The sequence below is a fragment of the Anser brachyrhynchus genome, assembly GCF_964034855.1.
Source record: "Anser brachyrhynchus genome assembly, chromosome: 28".
Classification (NCBI taxonomy): Eukaryota; Metazoa; Chordata; class Aves; order Anseriformes; family Anatidae; genus Anser; species Anser brachyrhynchus.
The window spans coordinates 3359237-3366601 of record NC_137721.1 but is presented as its reverse complement, the minus strand read 5'-3'; the positions used below and the strand labels follow the sequence as shown (position 1 = coordinate 3366601).

Below are 7365 nucleotides of genomic sequence, written 5' to 3'. Positions count from 1 at the left end.
GAGCTGCAAAATGAGCTCCTGGTGCTGCAGAGGTGGTTGTGTTAAGGCTGTCGGTAGCATGGTAGCAAGCCGTGGTTGTTCTTGTCGCGTGTTTTGCATTCAGGGAGGAGAGGAGGTGCACGGAGATCACTGCCAGCCTTTTCTATTCCTTGGCCAGCAGCAGATACTCAGCTTCTGGGAATGCGCTGCTCTTTCCCTTTTCAAAGATCTTGTCATTAGTGTAATTGTAGGGTGGGCAGGACTGCTGGGAGAGTGTCACTGCCTCGGCAGCAGCCCAAAGTCTATTCTGAGCCTTGCTGCCAATCCCCGTGTGCCTACAGGTAACCCTCGTCCACACTTCCCCGGTCCTAAGATGGGGATAAAGAAGCTTCTGCCCGTCTTTGTAAGGAGGTTTCAAGCCTGGCAATGAAGAAAGCCTTGTAAATTCTAAGAGCGAGCCTAAAATACAGAATCTCCACTGGCCGCAGGCAGCCAGCAGAGAAAAACATTTCCCCGCCTCTTCTGTGGTTTGTGTAGGAACAAACTGCCGTGTACAACATGTACACGGAGATGCAGAAGTACATCCTAGGGCGTTGGATAGCTGAGGGAAGTATTGATGCCTGAGAATCGATATCACCAGTGGGAACCTCCTTACGGGCTAATCATCAAGTCTGGGAAATCAAACTGAGTAAGACGGGATGAGGAAATGCCAGCTGGCTAGGACCTGAGGCTGCGAAGGGGAGTGAAATACCAGCGGTGAAAGCTCGAGTAGTGCAACCAGTGCAGGAGAAGCTCCTCTTTGGGCAGAGCTGCTGCTTCGGCGTGCTGTCACGAGGGGCCAGGAGCGACAGGAGCCAGGCTGGGGAGGTGGCATCCCGGCTGCAGTGCTGGGTTGTGCCGGGCCACGTGCTGCTGCATGGCTTTGGGGTGCCGGAGCTCACGGCACCGCTGCAGCTCCTGGCCCTGCATCCTCCACGCTGGGCTCTGTGCCCTACGACCTGCAGACTGCAGCCCCCAGCCCTGCACCCCACACACTGCACCTCCCGTCCTCACCCCTGCACAACCCCAAAACCTCCCTGCCCAGCACCTCGCAGCCCTGGGTCTGCACCCTGTGCTCGGCACCTTGCACCCTGCAGCACGTGCACCCTTGATCCTCCATCCCGCACCCTTGATCCCCCGTCCTGCACACTGTGCACCCTGCTTCCACCATCCCGCACCCCCCTGTTGGTTCAGCACCGCATCCCACTGTCAGTCCTGGGGCCAAGTCCCGGTGCCCACCCCGGGCACTGAGCCCACCGGGGCCAGCCCTGGGGCTCCCCCCACCTCACGGCCCCAGCCCCGCCGCCGGGACCGGAGCTGCCCTGAGGCCACGGTCAGGGCTCCTCTCCCCAGCAGGCAGAGGCGGGCACGGGGCGAGCTCTCCACGACCCCAACCCAAGCACCCCAGCATGGTCTGGTGCCTGGGGTGCGCACCTGGAGCTGTTCCCCCGCTCCCTGCATCTTGGTACGAGCGCTGGCGTCACCTCAGTGCACGTGGCAGCCACCAACGCACGTGCACCGGGGCGCACGCTCATGCCCCGGAGCTTCCCTCCCTGGCAGCCGGCTGGCAGGACCGCGGTGTGCAGCCTCCCCCTGCCCATGGCAGGATGCTCCCCGGTGCTGTTCACACACCTGAGAAAGTTGTTTCGGAGCCTGCGGCCATGGGCCCGGAGAGGCTGCCCCTCCAACTGCGTCCGGGCAAGCGGAGAGAAGAGCTGGGACCACCGACAGATTCGGAGGAAAAGCACAAGAACAAAACTGAAACGTAAATTTATAAACCCAAAGAGATGCTGACCTCCTCCCGCAGCCGGGAAGCCGTCGGACCCCGCACACCACCAGGACCGAAGCTGCCCGCACCCCGGTTTTGCAACGCAAGAGAAAAACCACCCCGTGCTCTCTTGCTGCTAGAGCCAGCGAGGTGATCGCGCCCCGAAGCCCCTCCAGGACCCACCCTACGACAGCCAGTCTCCTTTTCGGCACAGCCTTGGTTTTTGCTCCACGAACCTCTTGCACTGCCTGCAAGGAAACGTCCTAGAAACGCCAGAAAAATACAAAATCCTCTCTGCAAACTCACAGACTGAAGCGTTTCTGTCCAGACTTAAGGAGCTTCAACATGGGTTTGCATCTTGCCTCTGTACTGCTCGCTTCTTTTTTAATAATAGGGGAAAGCATAATAGTTTATTTTAACTATGAAATATATTGCTATATTATAAAGGTTATTGTAACTTTCAATTATGGTTTTGTATCCAACCAGTTTGTCAGCAGGCAGCGACGCCAGCCTGCTGCCAAAATGTCTGTTTCTGAGTACAGTCACTGCTCCACGTGAGGACGGAGGCCAGGGGTAGCAGAGGAGGCTCTCTGGACTCCGTCCAGAAGGACTCCACGTGCTCCTCATCCCTTCCACCCCCGGGCATTAATTCCCCTTGCCTGGAAGCTGGCCTTCAGCAGGTCTAAATTCACGCAGCCCGGCCACACTGGAGCTTTGCTTCTCCCTAGGGAAAGGTGTGTTCCCCTTTTCTCCCGGGGTCTCAGCCCCCTCAGCGGTTCCTGGAAAGCCATTTCCTCCCCCGGTCGTCTTCTCTAGCGAAGGTGGGGTTCAGCTCACCGGGCACGGACTCTACGAGGGCCAAAATTCCCCGTTTGCCCCCGGGGACGGAGGCTCTCAGGGACAAAGCAGCGCAGGGTGCGCCGGGCTCCCCGCTGGGCTTTCGGCGCGGAGACCAAAACATTTCGGCTCAGCACCGAGTGACACGGGCAGGATCCGGATATTCTGAACTAGGGAATCACTTGTGCCTAGAAAAGCGCGAGGGGCGCAACATCCTCCTCCTCCTCCTCGGCAGAGCTGCGCGCCAGAAAGCACCGCGGGGCCCGATCCTGCCTGCTCGGGCTCCCTTGCCCCCGAGCCGGGGCAGCGCGGGGTTCCCTCGGGAGGAGGGACGCCGAGGCAGCGCGCTCTCTTTTTCCTCTCAGGTCAACACGTAGCTGTTGGGATGACGGGGTAAGGACAGCCCTGCACGGGCGACCGCTGTTGCTGCAGGTAAGGCCTCGGCGCAGGGAGGGAGCCCGCTGCGCCCGCCCAGCGGGGAACGGCCCCGAGGGGATTCGGGCACCGTGCCCAGCTCGTGCCGGGTCTCGGGCAGGACAGGAGCTGGCCCTTGGGAGGGTTTTGGGCTTTGCAACCTGGCCTGCGGAGGCACTAGTGTGGTTTTGGTCCCTTCCATCTCAGACTGTGGTGGTGTGGAGAGACGAAGGGGTGGCCCCGAATTTAGAAGAGAGACGCGGTGAGGGTGCAGGGACTTCTCAGCCTTCCGGTGCTTGATGGTACTCTGAGAGCAGCTCTTCCCTACATCCAGCCCCAGTCTGGCTGCAGCTGATCTGCATCTCGTGTAGGACAAGATTTGTGGGCAAATAAGTCTTAAATTTCCTTTTGCAGCCCTGCCCCCTGTTCCTGGGCAGTCTTCCTGTGCGGAGCGTGGCCTCGCTGGTGGCCACGGCCAGGAACGGGCAGAGCGTGTGGGACCAACTCCTGCTTTCTTCCAGAGCAAACAAAAGCCCCTACACCAACTCTTCCGTATCAGAGCAGTTGTCACTGTAGTGCTGTCATTATCGCTGTTAATTGCTGTTGCAGCTGTGCTGGCCTGACCCTCCCAGGCCGATTATCCCACTGGGAGTCACGGCAGCACCTGTACCTCACCGAGCACTCCGGCCGTGAGCTCCATCGTCTTCTTGCTGGCCCCTGCAGCCTGATCTCCTCCGGTATCCCCAGCTCCTGCCCCGCAGCAGCTTGCTGTGATGCTGCCCCGAGCTCTGTGGTGGGGCTGGCTCCAGCTGCCCCCCGTTGGGACCCAGCCCAGGACCAGACGGGGCCTTACAGCTGGGCTGGAGGAGAGGGGCTGGCTCCTCTCCTCGGGAGGGCAGGGCTGCCCCTCTCCTGCTAGCTCTGGGGGTGCCTTGAGATTTCTAGGGTGCTTGGGCTCCCTGCGCTGCTCTCCCTCGGGTTCCTCCTGCCCTGTGTCCCTCTGGCTGGCTTGCAGGCCTGTGACTAGCAGGTAGGTTTGCTGGGGTGTTGGTGGTGACCTCCTGGGGGGTTTGGGAAGCTGCTGCTGGAAGGCTGTGCTCCGCTTCCAGCCCCAGCTTCTCCTCGCCCAGCTCCGAGCTTCCTCCCCATAGCCACATGGAGGGCACAGGGTTGCAGACAGGGGATTTTGCAGGAGAAAGCCAAGCTGCTCTGTGGGATGAGGCGTTTTCCCCCAGGTGAGTCCCGTCTGCCCCCTCTTGCTCAGGCAATGGGGCACAGGACAGGTCTCCAGCACCGTGAGCCCGGTGGCTGCTCTCATCCGGGACGCTCGATGCGCGCCTTGCGGCACCCGGCTCTGCTCCGTCTTCTACCCAAAGTGTTCTTCCCCTCGCGCTGCCGGGGTCTTAGCACACCCCAACGCACCTCCTGGCCCTGGCGGAGCTGCTCGTGTCTCTGCGGTCAAGCTCTGGCCCTGGGCTTACATTCCTCCTTCTGGTCTGAGCGTGGCTGGGTCTCCTAAACAGGGGAAGGGAGTGGGGACTTGCCTGTCCCGACAGCATTGCCATAAAACTGATCTGTACCCAGAAACAGGCATGTTTTAAACTATGGCTTTAACCTGTTCACTGTAAAAAGTGCCTTGGACTTTAATCTGAAGAGGTCAGTATCTATAAATATTTACCTGTGCGGTGTGTAAGTATGCAGATACCTATGTATAGTTACACACACAAATATATGATATATACGTACATATATAAATGCTTCGGACCCCTCTGTTCTGCTGGTCTTTGGAGCTCTGTTCTTCCTGCCGGTGGGAGCGGTGTTCGGCTTTGGCTCGGAGCAAGGCTCAAGGTGCTCGTGCCGTGGTTGCATCGCTCCTGTAGGACAGCCCCGTGCTGCAAGCGGTGCGGGGTGGGAAACCCGTGGCGTTGGGTGGCACGTCCCCGGGTGGTGCTGAGCTCCCTGCACGTCCCCGGGAAGCAGCTTTGTGCCTCTGGGGGTCTGTGCCAGGCTGCCGTGGTCCATCCATGTGCTTCGGGGAGACCCTGGCGAGGGGGGAGCATCCCCGCACTGTTGCACCGTGGGGGTGCTGAGGCACAGACAGCGATGGGGCTGGAGGGAGGCACGGGGGTAGCAGCACCAGCGCCAGGCTTCGAGGTGGCTTCTGTCATTGCCACTTGCACCAGAGAGAATTAAACTTCCCCGTGGGTCACCCTGAGCTGGACCGAGGGAGGAGCTGTGCCCGCAGAGGTGGCAGATGCCGGCTCCTGGCAGCCCGCCTGGCTCTGATCCGCGCGGGGCTCGTCTTTTCTGAATGAGAGCGACGAGCAGGGAGGAGAAGTGCCTGGAGAAACCCGAGCAGACGGCTGCGGTTTCTCTGGAGCCCGGAGCTGCTCTGCCACCTTCCAGCCGCGACACGAGCTCCATGCCGGGAGCTGCTCGGCGCTTTGTAGGGCCGCGTGTGCTCCTTGCTCCCTCCCAGGAATCTCAGGTTCCTACATGAGCAGCAAGGCGTTTCCAAGCCACCTGCTCCCAGAGGGGTTTTGCTGAAGGGGTTTGGGGTTTCCCATGTGCCTTGTGGGGTCTGTGGCACGCCCCAGGTGCTTGCCAGTGTCACAAATCCTCCTTCCTCTAGCCGTGCACCGAGGCACGCTGAGGATTCCCCTCCCGCTTCCCCCAGCGTGACCTGAGCACAGCAGACATGAGTGTGTCGGACCTGGACTGCTCCTTCAATCCAGCTAATGGCTTGGTTTGTCCCTTACCTCTAAAAAATGAGGATGAAAGCTGGCTGGAGCGCAAAGGGCACAAAAACAACTTCACAGAGGGAACAGAAGAGAAGGGGAAGCTGGAGCCTTTCCCACTTGGTGCTGCTAAATCCAGGCGACGATTCAAAAGCCTCGCTTGAAGCCTGTGAGCACTGTGCTGGGAGCTTTGGCTCAGTCCATTTAAAAAAAAAAAATCGGGCAATGCAGCAGCAGTGCGAGGGCCTGGCAGCCAAGCAGCTGCCCCGGGACACGTCCTGCACACGTGGCAGGAGGGCTCCGGTGGGCACAAGCCTTTGGCTGATCCAGGCGTGGGTGCTGCGGGGCCAGCAGAGGAGGAAGGAGGGGGTGATGTGTGGCGGTTGAACTGTGACGAATCAGTAAATTGGGTTTTTTTTTTTTTTTTTTTTTAGCTAATACCTGTAAACTCTAAAAATACCTCCAACAATTTGAGGGGCTCTTTGATAGGCAATTAAAAACATACAGCTTCATTTCCCAAATCAGTGGCTTAGCGAAGCAGAGCCCCAACGTGTGACTACAGCTGTAGCTCTGATGCTACCCCCGGAGACTAGGTGAAATTCCTTTAATCTCTGCGTGCGGCATGAAATCTGTTTTTATTAATGGTTTGGGATTAAGGCTTCTGCATGGAGGCAGAGAACCATGTCCCTCGCATGTCCCCTTGTCCTCTGCTTTCCCAGCCTGGGGGGGATGCTCGGTGCACGTGGCAGCATCGGTGTGTGCTCTGCGGTGGCGGCGATGGGAGGGGAAAAAAAAAAAGCTATTAAGTGTTTCGCTCAACAGTTTCTTGAAAGCAGATGGAGCTTTTTATAATCAGTAGGGGACTGCTGGCCTTCAGCGGGGAGGGGAGAACCACGAGGAAATTGCTCCACGAGCCCTGGGTTTGAACAGGCACCTGCGTGCTGGAAATGAGCTGGGCACAGGAGGCAGCTCCTGGGGACGAGGGCGGGCGCGTGGCCGCCGGGGGCTTTGCAGCAGGTTCTGCGCTTGGAAGGAGGCAGGAGGAGGGCTCCAGCTTCTGCACGCTGCCATTTCCCCAGCTGATGAGCTGAAAGCCCCTTTACCTGCTGAAGGGCACCCAGCAGGCATCCGCAGAGTGGTTTTCTGCTCTCGAGGGGCTGGGTTACAGCCACGGGGAGCTGCAGCTTCCAGCCGGGCAGCGCAATCAGCAAAGCCTCCAGTATAACCTCCCCCTCCAAGGCTGAGCTCTGCTGCAGGAATAAAACAAGCTCGGGGCCTGTCTCCCTGCGGTTGTTTCCATTTCACACGGGCTCATTTTCCAAGGTAAAACTGGGGCCGCCTGGCTGCTAATTTCATCACCCCGGCCCTGGGAGCGCAGGCGCCGCTGGGGCTGTTAGTTACTGTTAATTATCCCGCAGCGCGGTGTGAGGTCTGCAGGCCACATCACGCCTCCGGAGAGCTCTGGGCAACATCAGCCGAGCAGCTCGGCACCGCGAAAACTGCTCCTGATCCGTTGCGAGGTGCACGGCAGGGAGGGGGCTCCAGCTGCCTCCCCTCCTGCTCCGGGGTCTCCGGCACTTCTGCACGGTT

At 59.5% G+C, this 7365-nt stretch overlaps 1 long non-coding RNA gene across 1 annotated transcript; it reads right to left on the bottom strand.

The window, feature by feature from the left end:
- Nucleotides 1–1231: 1231 nt before the first annotated feature.
- On the bottom strand, nucleotides 1232–6201 carry LOC308183845. Its single transcript, XR_013942513.1, has 2 exons — nucleotides 5797–6201; nucleotides 1232–4929 (listed from the first exon to the last, which is right to left on the bottom strand). It is a non-coding gene; the product is annotated as an uncharacterized lncRNA (long non-coding RNA).
- Nucleotides 6202–7365: the final 1164 nt, after the last annotated feature.